Below are 25,443 nucleotides of genomic sequence, written 5' to 3'. Positions count from 1 at the left end.
CTTGTACGCTATGACCTCCCCACCCCCCCGGGAGATCGATTAGTGATCCCCCATGGTTCTCCTGAGGATGAGCACACTCAGAGAAGGAGCCTCAATTTATCCGGTATTATAAATGTTCTTTCATGGAGTATGGGCCTTGCTGGCAAAGCCAACATTTATTATCCATCTCTAATTACCCTTGAGAAGGTGGTGGTGATGCTGACTGATGTAAATTCAGGTTCAAGGAAACAGGATACCATAAGGCCTATTGGGGTGATTTGAGCAGGGAAGAACATTCAAATATTATACAAGAAAGGGACATTACTCCACAAACTTGTTGTCTCTGCTAAAATATCTCAAATGTAGACTGCTACAATATGAATATTATAAAAATATATCATCCCAGCTGGCTCCACTGTTCAACATTACTGAACCCATATACTCTTGAAAAATAAATATTGCAGGGTTACGGAGAACGAAAGGGGAGTAGGGTCAATTGCTTGTCAATTAATCAGTAGCTCTTTCAGAGAACTAGCACACCTCTAATGGACTGAAAATCTCCTCGTGTGCTGTGTTACTCCATGAAATCATGAGAACATTCTTTTCTTGGCCCAAGATCAATCAAATAAAATTTCAGGCACAGTCATGGGGGAGAATCTCAGGGATTAGTGTGTTCCACATGAACTTCATTTGCATTTCTACTAGCCTTGAATCCCATACTGAAACATGCATTTGTTTCTGTTAAACTGCATCATCTAGAGTCAGTTCCATTTCTCTATGATCTGCAGAGGAGAAAAAATAATCTGAAGTGCAAATTTTTTGTTAATTTGATACAATTGAATATTTATCTGTAGTCCAGGTACAGTACCAATATATGTGGGGTGAATGGTTCCAGAAGAAAATCCATAATAATTCTCATAAAGCACAGAATTGAAACCTTGAACCTTGAGTTAGTACAGGACACAGAGTGACACTGAATAAAAGGTACAGTATCCCCAAGAAGCCAATATCGTTTCAGGACTGAAATACGATCAATATGAAATCATTTTGTATGGAACAAACCACAATTGCATTGGATTTATTCTTGCTTGAACAACAGGCGTCAATTCAGCCTCTTATAAAAGCTAAGTGAAACATCTGGTGAGTCTATTTCATGTAGAACCATAGAATTACTACAGCGCAGAAGGAGGCCATTCAGTCCATCGAGTGTGCATCGATCCTCTGAATGGCAACCTATTGAGGCCCACTTCCCGCCCTTTCCCTGTTACCCCCCCTAACCTACACATCTTTGGACACTAAAGGACAATTTTATCATGGTCAATCTACCTAACCTGCACATCTTTGGACTGTGGGAGGAGGCCACAGTCCGCCGTTGTGCAGGCCCACCCCCCCCGGAGTCTGATCCCCCCCGCCTCCCCACCAGGACGGCCACCACGGCCGCGGGTCCGAGCTCCCGTTTTCGGAGTGACCACCAATTCTCCGACCCGGCGCGGGCTCAGAGAACCCTGGCCCTTGTGTTCACATTTGCTGAGCAACAGCTGTTCTTTAACAAGTGGCTCGAGTCAACTCTTGCAATGCATCATGCAGTTCTCTGTTGTAAAGGTGGGCTTGGAGCGAGCTTTGACGTCTGATAATTGAAAACCCGGCTCCCAGTAACTGGCGCAAACTGCTGGGCATTCTTCATTTGTTCTCGGAACTGAGAATCCTCTGGGAGCTGTGACTTTTGTGAATATGTATGTAAACACATGTCATGGCACCCTGACAGCTTAATTTGTTAAGAAGCTCACTTAAATGCTGGCAGAATAAAGTGAAGATATTCTGAGGCCAAATGATCACCTTTGAAGGAATTTATTGGGTTGCTCTCTATTTTTGACAAAGAATCCAATTTGCAACTGTTCATTCTTGTTCAAGCATCAGTCTCATGTATTGTGTGATGACGTTTGAATAAAAACAAATGGAAGTTTAGCCGCCAAGCATTGGACTCCAAGGCTCCATAACAGAGAGATGATGCAAATGTGGCCCCGAATGCAAGGCATTATGGTGAAGTTGCTCATCAGTGACCCTATTCAGGGCATGACAGTTGGCAGTGTCTCACTCCCCTGTGAGGTTAGAGCACAAGTCAATTGAATTCACTCAAATGCCCTCACTCTCCACCCTTGGAGGAGTCATGCAGCCCGCTGGGGCTCTCAGGGGTCGAGGTGCTTTATTCACATGGAGTTGAGAGGGCCACATATGGGGAACTGGCAATTGTGTGACAGGGGGGGGGGGAGGGAGTGAGACTCATTGGAAAGATGCTCACATAGGGGGATGCACATGGGTGGATGTTCCAGATCCTGCGCGAGCTGTGGGTCAGAGCATTGTCAGGGCTCCTCATTGCTCACTTTGACTTTCCCTTCCTTTCAGTTTTTGATTTGAGAGAACCATGGAGACAGTTGAGCAGGTAATTCTTTTGATTGTGATTGAGCAGCAGCTGTGACATTGACATGCAGGACCAGTGCCGTGCAAAAGCATGGGAGCCTGGGCCCGCTGATCTTCTGGAAGCAAGGCCACAGATGGCAGAGCTTGGAGGGAACACTATTGGCCAGGATCTGCCACCATAGAATTTTCTATCTCAAATGTCAGATGCCCAGTGCCGGAGAAGGCTGCATCTGTCCCAGTGGATGGTGGACCACCTGTGCCATGTGATGCAAGAGTTGGCACCGCATGGACTGGGAGGACACCCATTGCCTGTGGCCCTGAAAGTCACTGCCACGCTGAACGTCTATGCCAAGGTTCGTTTCAGGACTGCATAAGTGACCTGTACAGCATTTCCCAATCTGCCGCATATAAATGCTTAGACAGATCACAGGTGCACTAATGATGAAGGCCCACATGTATAGCAACTTGGACTAGGCATGCCAGGGTGATGTGCATCATTCCCTTTTTCCATGAGTGTCCATGATCGTTTGATTCTGGGGCTCTTGAAGATCCCAGACATTTCTGAGGGAGACCAACAGCTGGAGGGATGGCTTCTGAGGGATAAAGGGTACCCACTCATGGGGTGGCTCATGACGCCAATGTAGAGGCCACAAACACCTGCGGAGCCTTGCTACAATGAGGTTCATGCATCAATACATGCGCTGGTCGAGCAGGCCATTAGACTACTCAAATTGTGGGCCGGGATTCTCCGACGTTCTGCGCCGAAATCGGGCTCGGCGCGAGGGAGGAGAATGGGGTCTCAGACCTGCGATCGGCTCCGGCGGCAGGACGTGATTCTCCGCAGACCGGAGAATCTCCGCCAGCCGCGCATGCGCGGTTGACGCGGCAGCGGTCAGGGGCCATTGAAAGGGGCCCCCGCGGCAATTTTCCGCGATCGACCAGACGAGTTCCCGCCGAGCTCCGCCAGCATAGTTCCAACCTGGTTTCACCCGGCAGGAGCTCAGACGCGTGGCCGCGCTGGCCATCCTGGTGGGGGGGGAGGGGGGGGCAGGGGGATCAGACGCTGGGGGGCCTCCATGATGGACAGGCTCGCGATTGGGGGCTACCGATCAGCAGGGGTGCGCGATCCAGGGGGGGGGGCCTATCTTCTTCGGCCCGCTGTGTGGCTCCGCCATGTTGCAGGGAGCCGGCCCGTAAACGGCAGCCGCGCGCATGCGCGGACCCGCGGCCGGAAGTGGAGGGCCCCGTATCGGCAGCAGGAGCTGCAGGGCGCACGCCGGAGCCCTGCTATCCCTCTTGGAATCGGAGAATCACTCCGCACTTTTTGAAAAAAGTCTGGAGTGATTCGCGCCCGGTTTCGGGCGGGCGTGGGGACAAAATCCCATTTTTGGAGAATCCCGGCTGTGGTTCCGGTGCCCGGACTGGTCGGGGGGAGCCTTCCAATACAGTCCCCAGAGGGTATTCAGCATCATCGTGGGTCTGCTGCTCTCTGAAAGACCTGGCACTGCAGTGGGGCGAGCAGCTTGGATGGGGAGGAGATGGAGGAGCGCCACATCTCCTCGGATGAGGAAGATGTCAAGGAGGGTGTTGAGGGGAAACCCGCGGAGGAAGGGCCTTGGCTGATGACCAAGGTCCGCATGGGGCTACAGGAGAATGATGATGACTTACAGCGAGGACAGAACGATGCTCACCTCATTCTCATCAAAATGTCTGACTCCTGCCTGACAGAGAGCTGAGTGCCACCTGCCACTAAATCAGCTGAGCTATGGGCCCAGAGGCTGAATGACACATCTCAGCTGCTACTGTCTTCTCCAAGGTCACCTGCATGGTGCACATCACATGGCCACAGGCGAGCTGGACAATGAGGGAATAGTGTCCCTTGCAGTTCACAAATGGCGCCTCATGCCACCATGGGGAGTGCAGTGGCACATGGGTGTGGTTGACAACACCAGCACCTGGGGGAATGCTTGCTATGCAGATGAAGTCCATGGCTCTGGCATCCTAGCACACCTAGTCAAAGTTGGTAGGGTTCTCCATCTACTGACGATGGTGACAGACTCTCGCACTATTTCAGCCGATGGCATCCTCATTACTAGAGATTGCCAGCAGACATGGGAGGATGTAACATTGCTGTGGGGTGGGGGAGATGTGAACCTTGCATGGATGTGGCATTGTGGGGGTTCCCACCAATTGAAGCTCTGCACCACAGAGCTCTTGCCTTCAGCTGTGGAGATCATGAGCTGAACCATGAGGCAGACATCCCCCAACATGGAGCGCATGCCCTGTGCCATAATCGTTGCTATGGATGCTACCCTCGCAGTGTTGGCCTTTTTGCGTTTGAGTAACGGCACCATCTCCTCAGACAGAAGGTGACGGGACTCCTCCAGTCGACCTTGCAGTCCGTGGAAGGATACTGCAATACCTTCCTGATGCTCGCAACTCTGTCTTTGCAGCTCCAACAGCTCTAGGATGACCATACCCACGGTCATGTCATCAGTCTGGGGCTCAGCAAATTCCTGGGCTCTGGCATCCCTCTAAGTGCTAGATCCCTGGGGCATTCCTTCCTCTGCCTGCTGTGGATCATCAGCTGTGAGGTGCTTATCAGTGAATGACCGAGAGTTTGCCGAATACTTATTCCCACCGAGGTGTGAGTCTCTGTGCTGATGGACGGTGTGAGTGACAGCTGTCATGCTGCCTCGATGCTGGTCTCCGAGATGTCACCCTCGAATCTGCTCGTGTCCACAGGGTGCGAGGATGATCCGGACTGATTAATCTTCAAGGGAAGCAAGATTGCATCATAGGGGCAGACTGACGGGAGAAAGTTAACTCATGTGAGGCTAGCATCATGGCTGGATGTAGGGGCAGCATGGTGGCACAGTTAATAGCACTGCTGCCTCACGCGCCAAGGTCCCAGGTTCGATCCCGGATCTGGGTCACTGTCCATGTGGAGTTTGTACATTCTCCCCATGTTTGCGTGGGTTTCGCCCCCATAATCCAAAGATGTGCAGGGCAGGTGGATTGGCCTCGCTAAATGCCCCTTAATTGGAAAAATGAATTGGGTACTCTAAATTTTTTTTAAATTGCTGGATGTGTTGAGGGTTCTCACTTTTATCTCTTCCCCCCCAGCTTGCCCTCTGCATAGGTGTGGTCCTGCTCCTCATCAGCCAGCTCAAGGGCCCTTTCCTCAAGGAAGGTGATAGTCTTCAGCTCGGGAATGACTGTGGCTGGTGGTACCCACTCACCTCGGCTGCTCTGGAGTTTATCATGCAATGAGACAGGTGGGGGAGTGTTGGCTCCCTATTCACCCTGTCCATGCCCCTCATAATTTGATACACATGTTGCAACTGTTGTTGTAACAGATGTTGCGACTATTAACGATAAAGGTATTTCTTTGTTGCTAATGTGCTTAATTCTATGCTCAAATTGAAAAAAAATGAAAATCGCTTATTATCACAAGTAGACTTCAAATGAAGTTACTGTGAAAAGCCCCTAGTCGCCACATTCTGGCACCTGTTCAGGGAGGCTGTTACGGGAATTGAACGGTGCTACTGGCTGTCCAGTGGTCAGTGTTATCACTCCTGTGGTTCAGTAACATTTCCTCAGTTTTACCAAATGTAAATAGACAGTTTCTAGTCCGGGATCTTAAACAAAATTGGGGTTCTGGTCCAGATCCATAACATGTCTTCCTGGTAACTATCCCCCGACTGGACTTGGAGCAAGTGTTGGAGAGTGCTGATGGGGATGGGGGGGGGGGGCTGTTTGATGACAGAGATTCTGTTTTTCCGTGGGTGTGAATCGGAAGCAAGCCGCTACAAGCATGGCGCGAATCATGTGGGAAAAAAAGTTGTTCAAGAGGCTGAATATATGGTGAGATTCCCCGTCCGCGCCATTGGCGGGATTCTGTCTTTGTTTCCTCGCCAGGAACCCACACTTTGAAAAAAATGAGGAAATTTCACCCATAGTGTGGAGCAGAGTTCCATTCTCTGGAGCAAGACCAGGAGCAGGGAAAAGTGTTGAGTGGAAGGAGAGAAAGGTCTCAACATGAACTGAGGAATCTGTGTGTTGAGCCAGAGGAAATGGGTGAGGTACTAAATGAGTACTTTGCATCAGTGTTCACCAAAGAATTATAGAATCCCTCCAGCGCAGAAGGATGGCAATTGGTCGATCGAGTCTGCACCAACCCTTTGAGTGAGTACTGCCCATTTACACTCCCCGTCCACCCGCCCTATTCCCGGAACCCAGAACCTAACCTACACATCCCTGGACATTAAGGAGCAATCTAGCATTAGCAACCTACACTTCTTTGGGCTGTGGGAGGAAACCGGAGCACCCGGAGAAAACCCACACAGATAAGGGGAGAATGTACAATCTCCACACAGGAGACCGGAATTCAACCTGGGTCCCTGGTGCTGTGAGACAGCAGTGCTAAGCACTGTGCCACCATGCCACCCACAAAGAAAAGGACTTTGTGGAAGATGCTTCTTGGGTAGGGCGTGTGGATAGTCTTGGTCATGTTGACATCAAAAGAGAAGGGTTAAACTTTCTCACTCCTTTAAACACTGAAGTGCCATATTTTATAAACATGAATAAGCTGTTGATACAATATTCAACTGATGTTTTAATTGAAAATTAAATTATATTCGAATTGATGAAGACTGTCAAACTTGATAACAGCAGAATCATTAGTTTTACATCAGAAACAGATACCAGCATGCCAAAAGATGTTAGAAAATTTGCTATTGTGGGGTTAAACTTTCTCACTCCTGACACAATTGAGAACACCGAATGGAGTAAAGGGCCGGATTCTCTGTTGGGATTTTTTCCCCCATTGGCAGCACCACCCCCCCCCCCCCCCGCGCGGGTTTCCCGGAGGCTTGGGGTGGCTTTAATGGGAAATCCCATTGACAAGCAGCGGGAAGAGAGAATCCCACTGCCAATGGTTGGGGGATCGGAAAATCCTGCCAAAGATTTCAAACAAGTGTGATAGTAGGCCTCCTCTCAGATTCTTGTCCACAATCAATTCATGCAAGTAGAGGACTACTGCTTGCCTGAAAACTGGCAACTGAGAGTACGAGGATGGTGCCAAGCAAAGGGATTGCTACATCGGACTTTCCTTGGTCAACGACTCCTTAAAACCCAGCAACCAGGACACACGTGTACCTGGTTCACCAATCCTTAAAATGGCAGAAATGGAGGTCTGTTGGGACTCTTGATCTGAGGCCTCAAGTCAAAGCTAAGCAGCGTGATTAGTGCTGGAAATGTGCTTTCATTGGCACAGTTGTCCACCAATGGACTTAAAACAGATTGTGTCCTAACTCCAGATATTCCATTGGGGTCAGGAGTGCAAGGTGCTGGTGTTTGTTCTGCCATGTTTATGTTGGTTTTCAACCTTTGTGCATTTAGACTTGAGAAGGCCTTTGATAAAGTTATGATGGATTGCTTCACAAGCTTAATTCTTAATGGGGTCCTAAATCTTAAGTCCTAGAAGATGATAAAACAAAATAATTGAAGGAGTCAAAGCAGTCGTTATCGTTGAGAGGTTTACTTGGGTGAGTTATTCTTGGGACAATTATATCGCCGTTTACAGAGCAAGAATCATTCCTGTTTATTTCGTTTGTTCCCATTTCTTTAATTTGATTTTATTATTTTGGTCCGTGGACCGATAATCAGGATGTGCCTTTAAGCAGAAGATTGAAGGTTGAAGCCGCCTGCTTGTCAGGATACTGCATTCCCAGGCTTTGTATTTTGGAAAGGAGAAGGTAGACTCTTTGGCACTGAGCGGAGCTTAGGAATCTGGGGCAGAATTCTCCGCAAACGGCGCGATGTCCGCCGACCGGTGCCAAAAACGGCGCGAATCAGTCCGGCATCGCGCCGCCCCAAAGGTGCGGAATCCTCCGCATCTTGAGCAGCCGAGCCCTAACCTTGAGGGGCTAGGCCCACGCCGGACTGATTTCCACCCCGCCAGCTGGCGGGAAACTGACTTTGCCGGGCGGCGCATGCGCGGGAGCGCCAGTGGCCGCTCACGGCATCCCCGCGCATGCGCAGTGGAGGGGGTCTCTTCCGCCTCCGCCATGGTGGAGACCATGGCAAAGGCGGAAGGAAAAGAGTGCACCCACGGCACAGGCCCGCCCGTGGATCGGTGGGCCCCGATCGCGGGCCAGGCCACCGTGGGGGCACCCCCCCCCCCCCCCCGGGGCCAGATCGCCCCGCGCCCCCCCCAGGACCCCGGAGCCCGCCCGCGCCGCCTTGTCCCGCTGGTAAGAGAGGTGGTTTAATCCACGCCGTCGGGGCAAGCATTCCAGCAGTGGGACTTCGGCCCATCCGGGCCGGAGAATCGCGGGGGGAGGGGGGGGGCCCGCCAACCGGCGCGGCGCGATTCCCGCCTTGCCGAATATCCGGTGCCGGAGAATTCGGCAACCGGTGGGGGCGGGATTCACGCCAGCCCCCGGCGATTCTCCAACCCGGCAGGGGGTCGGAGAATCCCGCCCCTGGTTTGGAGGGAGGCAGTTCGATTGGTGGGTTGGCCAGTGAGTGTTCTGCCTGATACCAGTCAGTGATTGCTTCATGTACAATGCTTTCTGAGAGAGCTGGGCAGAAGTGTTTCTACATTGGAAGTGAAAGGATCTCTCTCTCTCTCCTCTACTTGCTGAAGTGAAAGAATTGCTCTATCATTCTGAAAGCAGTGAGCATCTGGCACATCCTCTGCTGTGAACCAGAAATGATGGTTGGTGGAGGGGCCAATGATCAGGGGGCATAGATTTAAGGTAGGGCAGGAGGTTTAGAGGGGATGTGAGCATCCCAGAGGGCGGTGGATGTTTGGAACTCACTGCCTGAAAGGATGGTGGAGGCAGAGACCCTCATAACATTGAAGAAGTATTTGGATGTGCACTTGCAATCCCAGGGCGCACAAGGCTATGGGCCAAGTGCTGGGTAATGGGATTAGAAAGGTTAGGTGGTTGTTTTTGACCGGTGCAGGCGCGATGGGCCGAAGGGCCTTTCCTGTGCCGTATGACTCTATGACTCTATGATGAGTCTGCAGAGAAGATAGAAGTTGCCAGAGAAACACACCTCGAGCCTGGAAGGAAGAAGTACCAAAAGGAAAGTCTGAACTCCGAAAGACATTTGCCGGAAGTCACCCCAATGCATCAAAGATCCATATCCTTTTTTATTTTTATATTTTCTTTCCCGTCCCATCATCCTTTCCCCTCTTTGTTTGTTTGTGTGTGTGTATTGAGAATGAGGTAGGTTAGAAAGGGGTGGGTGGGGGGTGGTTAGGAAAGGGGTATTAGATGATCCGTTACATTTTCTGTCAGGTTCATTATAATTCTGTACATAATGAAAAGTTATTTGCGTTAAAGTTACAAACGGTGACTGAAGTTTATTCAGTTCAACGAAGGACCTCGGGTATTTTAAATAGAATCTAATTTCGCCTGTGTTCCGACTCCGGATCAAGTGGGGCTGGAATTGACTGCGCATGAGCCCTGGGTGTCATGACAAGAGCAAAAATAAAACAATAAAAATTCAGGCTGTTGGAAAACAGAATGTCTGGGAAAAAAATAGATGGGTGGCAACGTTAACAACCCACAGCAATTTGGAGGGCATTGGAATTGTCCTTCTGATTGAGTAACTCATGAAAAAACTGAGAATTTCCTTGTTTAAAATGCAATGTGCTAATGTTTGGATTGGTGCCCAGGTTATGTTGACCATAAAGGTGACCTCATGAAGCTCAGAGTAATTACTTTACCTTAAATCTCCACAACCTCTCCTGCCTCTCACTTGCTGATCAGACAGATTTTTACCAGCTCTCGAATCCAGCTGTACTGCTCTCCAAATTCGAGCAGCAGTAAGTGATCATAGGATCCTGGATTCACAGGAACGTGTCAACAGGGGTAGATTATTCAGCCCCTCAAACAGTTCCAACATTCTGTTCGGGCGTGGTTGATGTGTACCTCAACCCCATTGACCTGCGTTTGACAACTACACCTAATAAAAACCTATTGATTTCAGACTTGACATTTTGAATTGGGATAGCATTCCCATTCTTCTTTCCCTCGAGTATAATTGATGTATTCGCAACGCCCGCAGCAGCCCCCCCCCCCCCCCCCCACCACCACCACCAGCTGAAAATTCGAGACAAGCTGCCTTCAATTGGGTTGGGTTACTCTGCAATGATTTAGCGTTCACCAGACCGTTATATTGGCCTGCAGCGCCACCAGGTATAGTAGCTACTTCAGGGACTGCAACAAGTCCACAACAATGATTGTCAAAGAAGCAAAATGAGAAGGTAAGTGGGGGTCTTCCGCCCAGTAGCGGAGAATCAGGAACAAGCTTTTCTGGTCTGTTTTATGCAGCATAAAAGAAATATGATGAGTTGAAGGCAAGAAGATATGGCGGCACGGTAACACAATGGTTAGCACTGTTAGCGCCAAGTCCCAGGTGGCAGTGTCTCCTAAAAGCACATGGAGAAGGTCTCCCTCTCTCTCCTCCGTGTTCTCTCCAGAAAAGTTGTATTCACGGGGCTGCAGAGAATCTGAATGAATGAACCTACTGGAAAAACCACTGTCGGTTGCAAACAAAGATAAGAATCTTCTCTCTCTCTCTCCAGAAAGACCATGAGTGCTGTATTTCTGAAACTACAGAGACATGAATGAACCTACAATAAAATCACAAACTGAAATCAAGGTTCTAAGAAGATTAAGATGCTGGAAACTATCATCTGAAATAAAGACTTATTTTTCCTTTTAATTATGATTTTTGACCCATTTCTTCTCCATTGTGCTTGTTTGGCTTTTGTGTGCTGTGTAGAGTTGGAGGGACAATACAAATGGGGAATTTGGAATTAGATAATAGCTAACCAGTTGTATTTGCTGCATATTTCATTATAGTTCTTGTAAAAAATAAACAGTAATTGTGTTTAAAGTTACAAACCTGGTGACTAATTATTGGGTAGCCAAGGGCCAAAGCCTTTGGGTGTTTTGCAAGAATTATTAGTTAATTCACTTGTTTTGCGATTCCAAGTCAAGTGGGGCCGGAAATGACCGTGCTCTAGTCCAGAATATCATAATAGTGGATTGAATGTTTGTGGAAGGGGCTGTTCTGTCCTGGACTTCAGTTCTTGGGGTTGGATATATGTCGAGCTTGGCGGCCCAAATAACTGTTAGCTTATAATCACTGCAAATGCGTATAGTGTTGTTCAGTTTCAATACAGGGACTACAGGTGCTGCCCATTCCAAGAACTGAATTGGCTGGTTACTGCCTAGTTCTTCCAACCTATTTAACTTAGTATCCATTTACTCTTGTAAGGCATGTGGGGCTGAATTCTCTTATCCCCGACGTTGAAATCCCGTTCGGCAACGGGGCGGAAAATCCCCGATGATGGCGAAATCGAGAGCGCACCGCTCTCGCGATGCTCCACCCCCTGAAAAGTGACATACTCAAGTGGTGCTCCATCCCCGACCAGCCGAGTTCCCAATCGCGTGGGACACGTGTGGACTCATCCGTCGGGAACACAGCGTGGTGGCTGCGGACTCAATCCAGTGCCGCCACAGTCGGGGGCAGGCCAATCCACGGCAGGGGTGGACATATTCAGGGCTGGGGTAGTCTGGGTCACGTGAGCAGGCTGAAGGGGAGACTATTTCGCGGGCCGAGTCCGCGAGCGGCATCTACCATGAAGCATGGCGCGGATACGGACCCAGCAATTCTCCAGGCCATATCGGCAGCTAGAGCTGGGAGCTCTATGCTGCCTGGCTGCTAGCACCCACCCCCCCCCGCCCCACTCCCCACACACACACACACATCCCACCCCCACCTAAGCCTTCAACTTGGCAGAAGCGCTCTACAAGTTCAATGGTTGGCTCCCTCACTTAGGTACTGAAATGTATGCTCACCCATCACTGTGGCTGATGTACCGTATCCAGTTCCATCTTAAGAGGCTTCCCATTTACCCGAAACGTTACAGTAATTGTGTCTATCTTGCCTGTTTTTAGAGTAAACATAGAGTGAATATCAGAATCATTGGTGCCAAGATCTTCCACATTATATATTTGCAACATCTTGATTTAGCGATTACTCGCTGATCTTAGCTTAGCTCTGCACTGCTTTATCAAATGTCCTCTTTTGTGACAATAAAAACACTCAGCTTCCTTAAACTGACATGATTCAGGAATGTGCTTACCTCCACATCGGTAAGATTCCACTTTCAGCATTACTGACTGATTGCTTATTCTGCCTTTGTGTTGTTGGTGGCTGAAATTGTTTCCCACTTTATGGCTGTTTCAGAAGTTTTAGCCCCATGGCGAGCTTCAGATTCCTGTCCTAACTGATGAATAGCACCAATTCATGTGCTCAGCACTTCTTGTGCACCTTTTTCAGTGCTTTCCACGGCCAGCGCTATCTCCAGTGCTCGTGTAATATTTATGTTGATCTCTGCAAGCAATCTGCATTGAATAGTGTTATTGTTCACACCACAGACTAACCTATCCTGTCACATGTTGTTTCGGGTAATCCAAAATCACAATATTTCGGAAATTGCTTCAGTTTAGTAAAGTAAGTCGCAATCGATTTACCTGGGGCTCTCACCATCGAATTAAATTTGAATCTCTGGCCAATACTGATGGTTCAAGTTGCAACTGAGCCTTCACTAAATTCTGGGGCGAGATTCTCCGACCCCCCGCCGGGTCGGAGAATCGCCGGGGGCTGGCGTGAATCCCGCCCCCGCCGGTTGCCGAATTCTCCGGCACCGGATATTCGGCGGGGGTGGGAATCGCGCCACGCCGGTTGGCGGGCCGCCCCCCGCGATTCTCCGGTCTGAAGTCCCGCCGCTAAAATGCCTGTCCCGCCGGCGTAGATTAAACCACCTACCTTGCCAGCGGGACAAGGCGGGACAAGGCGGGCTCCGGGGTCCTGGGGGGGGGCGCGGGGAGATCTGGCCCCGGGGGGTGCCCCCACGGTGGCCTGGCCCACGATCGGGGCCCACCAATCCGCGGGCGGGCCTGTGCCATGGGGGCACTCTTTCCCTTCCACCTTCACCACGGTTTCCACCATGGCGAAGGCGGAAGAGACTCCCTCCACTGCGCATGAGTGGGAATGCCGTCAGCGGCCGCTAACGCTCCCGCGCATGCGCTGCCCGGAGATGTCATTTCCGCGCCAGCTGGCGGGGCACCAAAGGCCTTTTCCGCCAGCTGGCGGGGCGAAAATTCGTCCGGCGTGGGCCTAGCCCCTTAAGGTTGGGGCTCGGCCCCCCCAAGATGCGGAGCATTCCGCACCTTTGGGGCGGCGCGATGCCCGACTGATTTGCGCCGTTTTGGGTGCCAGTCGGCGGACATCGCGCCGATACCGGAGAATTTCGCCCAAGAAGCTCACTAAATGATTTGGGCGTGCTTGGTGCTTGAAGACTGCAGATAACATTATAGGTTTGAGTTCCAAAAATACGTAGCAGAATTACCTTTTGCCTCATCACCCATTTTGTTTGTTGGAAATAATACCCAAGGCACGTATTGTGTCCAGTCCTCTGTGGAGGAGTCAAATGGGACTCTTTTAACCCAAAGAGAGGCATTCCGTTGAGTACATTTATTTAGACTTCGACTAAAACATAATACTCACAGGTGTTGGGCCAGAGGCAGTGTCAGGATAATTTATTTTTGTCACCAAATGTGAAGATGTACTTTCACAGACTTCATTAGTGAACACAAAAGGTATTTATTAGTAAGAATCATGCAGCAGCCTCATTGGCTGTAGGCAGCTCCCAAAATACCACTGCCTTGGAGCCTTTATTCCCGATTGGTCATCCAGGTCAAGTGGCCCTGTATTGCTCTTGAAGGGACAATCACCACATCTATAGAATTTCCTCAGTGTTTATTTGAAACTCAATACCCTCTTGCTGGAGAGAGTCAGAGGCTCGAGAGGTAATATCTGGCCTTTCAATGTTATCCAATATCGCATCAATGTTGATCCCTTTCAATGGCTCAATGATTCCTTGACTTCCTGGTCATTCCTGATGGATCTATATTTTCCCCTGCAAATGTTAACAATCTTCACATTCTTATAGTGCAATCTATCGCTGAGCTGGAGAGCTTACACATATGCAATATCTTCTTGATTGCCCTCATTGACTTTTTGTGTCAGCTGGGCCCAGTGAAGAGTAGCATTGCCTCTGGATCAAGAGGCTGTGTGTTTATCCAGAGACTTTACTTCATAAACCCGTCTAACATTTCAGTGTAACACAATCAGAAGTATCAATATTTCAGATTAGACTTTAAACTGAGGTCCCGCCTGCTCTCTGAGATGGAAATCAAAAGGTCGAAGGAACCTTTTGGACACTTCAATGTTCTTCTTTACATTCCTTTTCCACCTCCATCTATAGTGCCAAATTTTGTCATGAAATTCTGAAAATAACTAGTGAAAACAAACTTTTATTTTTTACCCCCTCCAAACCTTTGATAAATTTATACATTTCCATTGATCTTTCCCCTTATTATTTCAATGAAAATACCTCAGCTTTTCCATGCATTCTTAATTTCTGCACTCTCCCATTTCTGCATTTCTCGTCTCATTCTGGTAGTGAATCCGCAGAGCCCCTTATCACATCTCTGAATGTCATTCATGCAATGAGGTGTCCAGAAGTGCATGCAACACTTGAACTGTATCCTAGCGTACTAATTTAATATCACTTATGTTTATTCACATTGCCCCAGAATCATCTATGCATTTTTTGTGCTTTCCTCCATTGACACCTTTAAGCATCAATGTATCTGCTCCAAACATTGGAGATTGAGTGAACTCCAACTCTTCAGAACCAAGTTAAGACTGTTTGACCTATAATTCAATTGTTCCTCCCTTTTCTCTTCTTGTGAACAAATGTTGGCATCTGTGACGTATTGTGCCAGTTCTCCGTGGAGGAGTCAAATACGTCTATTCGCCCAAATAGAAGCATTCTAGTGAGTACTTATTTTATTCAGATTTTGATCAAAACACATCTGTGGCATTTTCCAGTTCTCCACCATATTTCCTTTTTAAAAAAAAATAATTAGTAAAAGCCTTTGCTAACTCCTTACAGTGTTCCAGGTTTCATTCCTTTGCCACAATGAGCTATTTTCCCACATCTATGCTGTCAATTCCAGGGTGATCACTGGCACTGATCCTAAGATCAATGAGGTAATAACGAGCAATGAACTGGAATTGAGTGTTGCAATTCCACTCAGATCCCTGCAAAGACCTTTGGGATTTTGAGCCCGTTGACCTTTAAAGAAATGGGATTTGGTTGAAAGTTCTTTCATCAGTTGTGCCACCTGGAGTTAGGAGATAACAAGGACATTGCTTTTGTAAAACATTAAAATGGTGAGAAGCAGCAAGGATTGGAAGGAGCAGCAGTCTGTGCCTGTGGAATAGGAGTGAGGTGAGCATAGTTCGAGTACTGTGGGTGAGATGCAAGCTGTTAGGCAACCACTTCAAATCAGAAGGGCAAGTTTATGAGAACAGTTCAGGTGAGTCTTTGCTTCCAATGTGCTTCAATTATTTTAAGCCATTTTTAATCATACATTCACTTAATCTCAACCATGGCAATAAACAATAATGCTTGTTCTGGAAATCCGTGCAACGTGTTGTAGCTGACAAACTCTCCTTTATAACAAGACTCTCTGTGCTCTGGGCTCTTAAACTCCGGCATGTGCCCAGGATTAGACCAAGCACAGCAGATTAAACACACAGTTTCCACGGAACAAAGCACCATGTCTGGTGGCGCAGCCCAGGGGAAGGGTCAGCCCTGCAGACGGGAAGGTGAAACGCGGTATGTAGGACTCAATAGTTGAGGCTGATTCTCTCTCTCTTACTTGATCCTTCCAACGTTGCTTTGTCATATAACAAGAAATGTACCTGTTCAACTAAATATATGTAAACTTTCTCAGAGAGATAGAGATTGTTTGTGTGTCTATCTATTATGAGTCTGGATAACTGTGAGTCACTATTTACCTCTGAATGTGTTTATGACCCTGCGTGTTTATGTTTATGTTAATGGTCTGTAGACAATTGTGCCTATGAGCCAATGTGACCGTTTTTTCTCTTATTTGCTCAGTTCTCAGGCACAAAGATGAAAGTAAAGGGTTGGAATCTCACTGTGCTCAGTCTGCATTCGCTTTGCTACGTGTCTTGGGCTTCTGAGACATGGGGGGAGGGGGAAGGGACTGTCATTACATTGCACTTTTTTTACTGTGAGTGTCACTGGCGAGTGTCACTGGCAAGGCCAGCATTTATTGCCCATCTCTAATTGCCCTTGAACTGAGTGGCTTGCTCAGCCAGTTCATAAGGCAGTTAAGAGTCAACCACATTGCTGAGAGTCTGGAGTCACATGTCGGCCAGACCGGGGAAGATGGCTGACTTCCTCCCCTGAAAGGACAATCAATGATAGTTTTGTCGAGAGATAATAGCACAGTGGGCTAAACAGCTGGCTGGTAAAGCAGACCAAGGCCAGCACTGCGGGTTCAATTTCCGTACCAGCTTCCTCGAACAGGCGCCGGAATGTGACGACTAGGGGCTTTTCACAGTAACTTCATTTGAACTTATGACAATAAGCGATTTTCTTTCATTTCATGATAGTTTTGTGATCACCATTACTGAGACTAGCTTTTAGTTCCAGATTTTATTTGTTGAATTTATTGCAGTTGAATTCCTCCAGCATAGGGATTTGAACGCATGTCACCAGAGAATTTTCCCAGGCCTCTGGATTACTGGTACAGTGACATTAAGGCTCAAAAACAGCTTCGTCCCCGCTTTTACCAGACTCCGAAACGACCCTCTTGTGGACTGACATGATTAACACTACGCGCCTGTGTGCTTCACCCGATGCCGGTTGTGGCACCATCGATAACACACGAGGCGAGACGTAGAGAACTCAATCGAGGCTTTATTGAGCAGACTTGTTCCCAGCAGCTCAGTTACAGAATGCGGCTGCTGGGAGAAACGGTTCTTATATCCCGCCTTTCTGGGTGGAGCCCAGTAGGCGGCAGATCCAATCAGGATCCAGTATCTGTCCACCAATAGCCCCTCGGCATCATGGTGTACCGTATTACCCCTAATACATACCACCACATTCACCCCTTGTTAAAAAGGAACCCGGCGGGGTGGTGGATGGTAACGTGGTAGGGGTTTACAGGGTCGGTATGTTGCATTAACCATTAACTATTTACAACAATGCCGCTTTTACTGGGCCACTGAATCATTTACATTACTTAAACCGATTCAATGAGCCGAGAGGGTGCCCTGGTCGCCCTTTCTGATCACCTCAGCCCGGGTGGTGGTGGTGCTAGCTCGGGTCCGGTCGACTCTGGGAGCATCGCACTGTCCATCCCTATTTCCTTACTCCTGGGAGGGCCTGGGAGGAGAACCGATCCCCCCGGGAAGGGGGTGGCTGTGGGGTGCACCGGCGGGAGTGAGGGGGTGGTGATTGGTGTTGGGGGGGTGTTGGGAGCTCCGGTGGGCACCAGGTCCCGCAGGGAGACTGTGTCCCGTCGGCCGTCGGGGTACGCCACGTAGGCGTACTGCGGGTTTGCATGGAGGAGATGTACCTTTTCCACCAGCGGGTCTGATTTGTGCGCCCGCACATGTTTCCGGAGCAGGATGGGTCCCGGGGCTGCCAGCCAGGTCGGAAGTGACGTTCCAGAGGAGGACTTCCTAGGGAAGACAAGGAGGCGCTCGTGAGGCGTTTGGTTAGTGGTGGTGCACAGCAGGGACCGGATTGAGTGAAGGGCATCCGGGAGGACTTCCTGCCAGCCGGAAGTTGGGAGACTCCTAGACCGTAGGGCCAGTAGGACGGTCTTCCAGACCGTTCCGTTCTCCCTCTCTACCTGCCCGTTCCCCCGGGGGTTGTAGCTGGTCGTCTTGCTCGAGGCTATGCCCTTGCTGAGCAGGAATTGACGCAGTTTGTCACTCATGAAGGAGGACCCCCTATCGCTATGGATGTAGGCAGGGAAACCGAACAGGGTAAAGATGGTGCAGATGGCTTTAATGACTGTGGCCGCGGTCATGTCGGGGCAGGGGATGGCGAAGGGGAAACGGGAGTATTCGTCAACGACGTTAAGAAAGTACGTGTTGCGATCGGTGGAGTGGAGGGGGCCTTTGAAATCCAAACTGAGGCGTTCAAAGGGACGGGAAGCCTTTATCAGGTGCACTCTATCTGGCCTGAAAAAATGCGGTTTGCATTCTGCGTAGATTTGGCAGTTCCTGGTGACTGTTTGGCCCTCCTCGACGGAGTACGGGAGGTTGCGGGCCTTTATGAAGTGGTAGAAACGAGTGGCCCCCGGGTGGCAGAGGTCCTCGTGGAGGGCTTCGAGACGGTCCACTTGTGCGTTGGCACATGTGCCGCGAGATCGGGCATCGGACAGCTCGTTCAGCTTTCCGGGACGGTACAAGATCTCATAATTGAAGGTGGAGAGTTCGATCCTCCACCGTAGGATCTTGTCGTTTTTTATCTTGCCCCGCTGTGCATTATCGAACATGAAGGCTACCGACCGTTGGTCAGTGAGGAGAGTGAATCTCCTACCGGCCAGGTAATGCCTCCAATGTCGCACAGCTTCCACTATGGCTTGTGCCTCCTTTTCTACTGAGGAGTGGCAAATTTCTGAAACGCGGAGGGTCCGGGAGAAAAAGGCCACGAGTCTGCCCGCTTGGTTGAAGTGGCCGCCAGGGCTACGTCGGATGCGTCGCTCTCAACTTGTAAGGGGAGGGACTCGTCGATGGCGCGCATCGTGGCCTTTGCGATATCCGCTTTGATGCGGCTGAAGGCCTGGCGGGCCTCTGTCGCCAGGGGAAAAGTAGTGGACTGGATTAGTGGGCGGGCCTTGTCTGCATATTGGGGAACCCACTGGGCGTAATAAGAAAAGGAGCCCAGGCAACGTTTCAGGGCTTTGGAGCAGTGGGGGAGAGGGAACTCCATGAGGGGGCGCATGCGTTCAGGGTCGGGGCCTATCACTCTATTACGCACTATGTAGCCCAAGATGGCTAGACGGTCTGTGCTAAACATGCATTTTTCCTCGTTGTAGGTGAGGTTGAGGGTGTTCGCGGTCTGGAGGAATTTTCGGAGGTTGGCGTCGTGGTCCTGCTGGTCGTGGCCGCAGATAGTGATGTTGTCGAGGTACGGGAACGTGGCCCGTAAACCGTGCTGGTCAGCCATTCGGTCCATCTCCCGTTGGAAGACCGAGACTCCGTTCGTGACGCCAAATGGAACCCTTAAGAAGTAGTATAGCCGCCCGTCTGCTTCGAAGGCAGTGTACTTGCGGTCATCGGGGCTAATGGGGAGCTGGCGGTAGGCGGACTTAAGGTCCACGTGGAGAAGACCTTGTACTGTGCAATCCGATTGACCATGTCGGATATGCGGGGGAGAGGGTACGCATCTAGCTGCGTGTACCTGTTGATGATCTGACTGTAGTCTACGACCATCCTCTGCTTCTCCCTGGTCTTCACAACTACCACCTGGGCTCTCCAGGGACTATTGCTGGCCTGGATTATGCCTTCCTTCAGCAGCCGCTGGACTTCGGACCGGATAAACGTCCGGTCCTGGGTGCTGTATCGTCTGCTTCTAGTGGCGAAGGGCTTGTAATCCGGGGTGAGGTTTGCAAACAAGGAAGGCGGTTCAACCTTGAGGGTCGCGAGGCCGCAGATACTCAGTGGGGGTATAGGGCCGCCAAATTTGAATGTTAAGCTCTGGAGGTTGCATTGGAAATCCAACCCCAGGAGGGTGGGAGCGCAGAGGTGGGGGAGGACATACATAATTTTTGAATTCTCTCCCCTGCACCGTTAGGTTTGCGATGCAGAACCCTTTGATTTCAATGGAGTGGGACCACGCCGCCAGGAAATTTTTTTGGGTGCTTGGACGAATTACAAGCGAACAGCGTCTTACCGTGTCTGGATGAATAAAACTCTCCGTGCTCCCCAAGTCGATCAAACACGGCGTCTCGTGCCCGTTCACCAGCACCTTCGTCGTTGCTGTCTGGAGCGTCCGGGGCCGCGACTGGTCCAGGGTCACCGATGCCAAACATGGTTGCTGCATCTAGTCATTGTCTTCAGGCAGCATGGAGCCGTCCACGCTGGGGTCCTTGCCTGTCAGCCAAGATGGCGGCGTCCATGGATTACACTCGGTCGGGGGTGGACAAAATGGCCGCTCCCATGGATCGCACACGGCCCGGGGTGGACCCCGGGGTGGACAAAATGGCCGCTCCCATAGATCGCACACGGCCCGCGGGTAACAAGATGGCGGCGCCCGTCCCCCCTCGTGGCGTCTGGGGTCCAAAATGGCAGCGCCCGTTGGCCGCACATGGGTCGCTGGGTGGGGAGGGGTGGGAGTCCGTGGTCAAGTTTCTTCCCCGGAGATAGCGGCGACCCCCCCGAGACTGGCACACTGCTGCGTAGTGCCCCTTTTTGCCGCAGCTTTTACAGGTGGCCGAGCGGGCCGGGCAGCGCTGGCAGGGGTGTTTCGGCTGCCCGCAAAAATAGCAGCAGGGCCCCCCCCCCCCCCGTGTCTGGGGTTCTGGCCACGCACGCTTGTGGGGGTGGGTGGGGGGTGCCAGGGGTCGATCGCGGCAGGGGTCCACGGAGCCCAAGGGGCTGTAGCGCGGTCGGGGGCGTAGGCGCGGGCGTTTTGGGAGGCCATGTCGAGGGAGGCCGCAAGGACCCGTGCCTCTGAGTCCGAGAGAGTCTTTTTCTAAAAGTCTCTGGCGAATTTGCGATGATGCCAAACCTGCTAAAAAAGCATCTCTGATCAGGAGCTCCGTGTGCCCATTCACCGTTACAGCTGGGCAGTTGCAGTTTCTTCCCAGGATCAGTAGAACATTGTAGAATTCGCCTAGCGATTTCCCTGGGGATTTGTCGTCTCGTCACGAGCTGATGGCGTGCATAGACCTGGTTGACGGGCCGAATGTAGGTCTCTTTCAGCAAGGTGATCGCCGCTGGGAAATCTTCCGCGTCCTGGATGAGCGAGTAGATTTCGGGACACACCCTGGAATGTAGGACCTGCACCTTCTGGTCTTCTGTTGGTCTGCCGGGGGCCGTTTGGAGGTGTCCCTCAAAGCACGCCAGCCAGTGCTTAAACGCCGATGCTGAGTTAGCTGCTTGGGGGCCGATTCGCAGGCACTCCGGGGCGATCCGGAGCTCCATATTCCTTTTTAAGTCTGCTCAATAAATTGTGGCACCATCGACAACACACGAGGCGAGACGTAGAGAACTCAATCAAGGCTTTATTGAGCAGACTTGTTCCCCAGCAGCTCAGTTACAGAATGCGGCTGCTGGGAGAAACCGGGTTCTTGTACCCGCCTTTCTGGGTGGAGCCCAGTAGGCGGCAGATCCAATCAGGACCCAGTATCTGTCCACCAATAGCTCCTCGGCATCATGGTGTACCGTATTACCCCTAATACATACCACCACACTGGTGTTATGTAGTTACATTGTGTCCCTTGTGTTGTCCTATTATGTATTTTCTTTTCTTTTCTTTTCATGTACTTAATGATCTGTTGAGCTGTTCACAGAATACTTTTCACTGCACCTTGGTACCTCCAATCCAATTACCACTATGTCACCATCAAATGAGTCAGGAAGAGGATTAAATAGTCCTCATAGAGTCATAGATGTTTACAGCATGGAAACATGCCCTTTGGTCCAGCTTGTCCATGTGCCCAGTTTCTATCACTAAGCTAGTCCCACTTGCCTGCATTTGGCCATATCCCTCTATACCCACCTTGCCCATTTAACTATCTAACTGCTTTTTAAAAGAAAAAATCGTACCCGCCTCTACCATTGCTTCTGGCAGCCCATTCCAGTTGCTCATCACCCTCTGTGTGAACAAATTTCCCCTCTGGTCTCTTTTGTATATCCCCCCCCTCTCCCCTTAAACCTATGCCCTCCAGTTCTAGACTCCTCTACCTTTGGGAAAAGATGTTGACTATCTACCTTATCTTTGCTCCTCATTATTTTATAGACCTCTATAAGATCACCCGTAGGCCTCCTGCGCTGCAGGGAAAAAAGTCCCAGCCTCTCCTTGGGCGAAATTCTCCCCCAACGGCGCGATGTCCGCCGACTGGCGCCAAAAACGGCGCCAATCAGACGGGCATCGCGCCGGCCCAAAGGTGCGGAATGCTCCGCATCTTTGGGGGCCGAGCCCCAACATTGAGGGGCTAGGCCGACGCCAGAGGGATTTCCGCCCCGCCAGCTGGCGGAAATGGCGTTTGTTGCCCCGCCAGCTGGCGGAAATGGCGTTTGGTGCCCTGCCAGCTGGCGCGGAAATGCGGCGCATGCGCGGGAGCGTCAGCGGCCGCCAACAGTTTCCCGCACATGCGCAGTGGGGAGAGTCTCTTCCGCCTCCGCCATGGTGGAGGCCGTGGCGGAGGCAGAAGGGAAAGAGTGCCCCCACGGCACAGGCCCGCCCGCGGATCGGTGGGCCCCGATCGCGGGCCAAACCACCGTGGGGGCAACCCCCGGGGTCAGATCGCCCCGCGCCCCCCCAGGACCCCGGAGCCCGCCCACGCCGCCTGGTCCCGCCGGTAAATACCAGCTTTGATTTACACCGGTGGGACAGGCAATTTCTGGGCGGGACTTCGGCCCATCCGGGCCGGAGAATTGAGCGGGGGGTCCCGCCAACCGGCGCGGCCCGATTCCCGCCCCCGCCCAATCTCCGGTACCGGAGACTTCGGCGGGGGCAGGATTCACGGCGGCCAATGGCCATTCTCCGGCCCAGCGGGGGTTTGGAGAATGACGCCCCTTATAACTCAGACCTGGTAGCATCCTCGTAAATCCCTTCTGCACTCTTTCTAGTTAAATAATATCCTTCCTATAATAGGGTGATCAGAATTGAACACTTTCCATTTGTGGTCTTACCAATGTCTTGTACAACTTCAACAAGATGTCCCAACTCATGTGTTCAATATTCTGACCAATAAAATCTAGCATGCTGAATGCCTTCTTCACCACCATGTCCACCTGCGACTACACCTTTGAGCTATACACCTGTACTCCTAGATCTACCATTAACTGAGTAGGTCCTGCCCTGATTTGATCTACCTCACATTTATCGAAATTAAAGTCGATCTGCCATTCATCGGCCCACTTGCTCAATTGGTCAAGATCCAGTTGCAATCTTATATAACCTTCACTATCCACTATGCCGCCAATCTTGGTGTCATCTGCAAACTTACTAACCATGCCTCCTACATTCTCATCTAAATCGTTTATATATATATATATATCACAAATAACAGTGGACCCAGCCCTGATCCCTGAGGCACACCGCTGGTCACAGGCCTCCAGTTTGAAATACAACACTCCACAACCACCCTTTGGCTTCGGTCACCAAGCCAATTTTGTATCCGATTGGGTATCTTGCCCTGGATTCCTTGAGATTTTTCCTTTTGCAACAACCTACTATGCGGTACCTTATCAAGGAATGGCAGCACTGAAAACGCCTTTCGGGCCATCAAGTCTGCGCCAGACAAAAACAACTACCTCACTATTCTAATCCCATTTCCCAGCACATGGCCCATTACTTTATATTCCTTGGGATTGCAAGCATACATCTAAATACTTCTTACATGTTATGAGAGTTTCTGCCTCCACCACCCTTTCAGGCAGTGAGTTCTAAATTCCCCCCACCCTCTGGGTTAACATGTTTTTCCTCACGTCCGCTCTAACCTCCTGCCCCTTACCTTAAATTTATGTCCCCTGGTCATTGATCTCTCCGCCGAGGGGAAAAGTTTCTTCCTGTCTACTCTATCTATGCCCCTCATAATTTGATACGTCTCAATTATGTGCCCCATCCGTCTCCTCTGCTCCAAGGAAAACAATCTAAGTCTACCCAATCTCTCTTCATAACGAACACTCTCCAGTTGTTGAACAATTTCCTTCTGAAAGTATTACGGACAAGTGTTAATTTAAAAGAACCCTGATTTCTCCCCTCACCTCCCATCTGTAAACAAAAATGGTGTTTTTTTTTCCCATTTATAGACGGTGACATATTTTTCCCCAACCTCTCAGTTTTGGAGTGATTCTATCCTCAATTAATAACCCGAGGTAGGGTGACCTCGACACTCGAGATAGGGTAAAATCAGAGGGTTTGTTTATTTTACACGCACTCAAATGCGGGGAGGGGGTATCATTACATAACCCCCGGTATATTCACACAATAAACGAGGGATGAGGGAAAGAAAGAGGTACAGGGCAAAGGCCACAGACAAAATGATTGTTTCATTTTAGTCCAGAATCAAAAGTCCAGTGGTGTATTACTTCAGAGAGTTAGGAGGCTGAAGAAGGTATGGGGGAAGGCCACTTCCACGATGGGAGAAACAGAGTCAGATGAATTAGTTTTGTAATGGGCACTGGTACATAGATTTAGATGTTCCAGTAGAAACAGTCTCAATGAGGAACAGGCAATTTAAATCTGAACAGAACTCTGGTTCTGCTGCTGTTTTTGTTGTTGGAAGATGACACACTGTCTCCTTCAGCTCCACATAGCAATATGATAGGTTCCAGCAGCTTGGTGATTTGGAAGGTCCATTGACATACCTCCCACTTCTGTCCTTGGTTTGGAAAAAGAATGTATTTTCCTGGTCTGTATTCTTGCCATGGTTAATATGTTATCCATTAACAAATTTACCAAACATTTCAGTGTCCTCTGTCCTCGCAGGTGGATCATCTCCTCTGGCCTGGGCTTTCCCTCGGGAATGCAATGGGGGCATTGTGCGTTTCCTTGGAACTTGATTTCTGCACAGGGGCATTGGCAGCTCTTTAGATACAACAAGGTTCCTGTGGTTTTCTGAAGGCTAGATATTCCTTTTGTGTGAGCCAGTCATAGCTTCAGTCATTGAAAACCATTGTCCATGATAGATATATATAAATGTAATAAATTTACAAAGTAGCCAGGATGATATAGATATTGAGGGCGATTCTACGGAAACATTTCTAATTGTGGTAGCGAGCGGGAATTGCCGTGAGTTTCCCATCGCTGGGCCCAGCGAGACCGGCAATGCTATTCAACGTTAATTGGTCCACTTAACGAGGTCTCACAGGCTTCTTGCC

General features: G+C 50.2%; 1 protein-coding gene across 3 annotated transcripts in view; it reads left to right on the top strand.

Moving 5' to 3' along the window:
- The window catches only part of LOC140398302 (ATP-sensitive inward rectifier potassium channel 1-like), a 112,914-nt gene that overhangs the window by 31,260 nt on the left and 56,211 nt on the right, over window positions 1-25,443 (top strand). The window contains exon 2 of one of the 3 annotated variants that reach the window (XR_011937455.1): window positions 11,003-11,304. The exons of 1 other annotated variant lie outside the window; for it this stretch is intronic. The gene's annotated coding sequence lies outside the window, so the exon portion shown is untranslated. Of the gene's footprint in view, window positions 1-11,002; window positions 11,305-16,101; window positions 16,181-25,443 lie in introns of those variants that run through there. One more of the 3 variants, XM_072486831.1, reaches the window with a different exon arrangement.

Source organism: Scyliorhinus torazame, chromosome 21 (genome assembly GCF_047496885.1).
Source record: "Scyliorhinus torazame isolate Kashiwa2021f chromosome 21, sScyTor2.1, whole genome shotgun sequence".
Taxonomy (NCBI): Eukaryota; Metazoa; Chordata; class Chondrichthyes; order Carcharhiniformes; family Scyliorhinidae; genus Scyliorhinus; species Scyliorhinus torazame.
The sequence above is the reverse complement of the archived record's forward strand: the minus strand, read 5'-3'. Positions and strand labels throughout refer to the sequence as shown.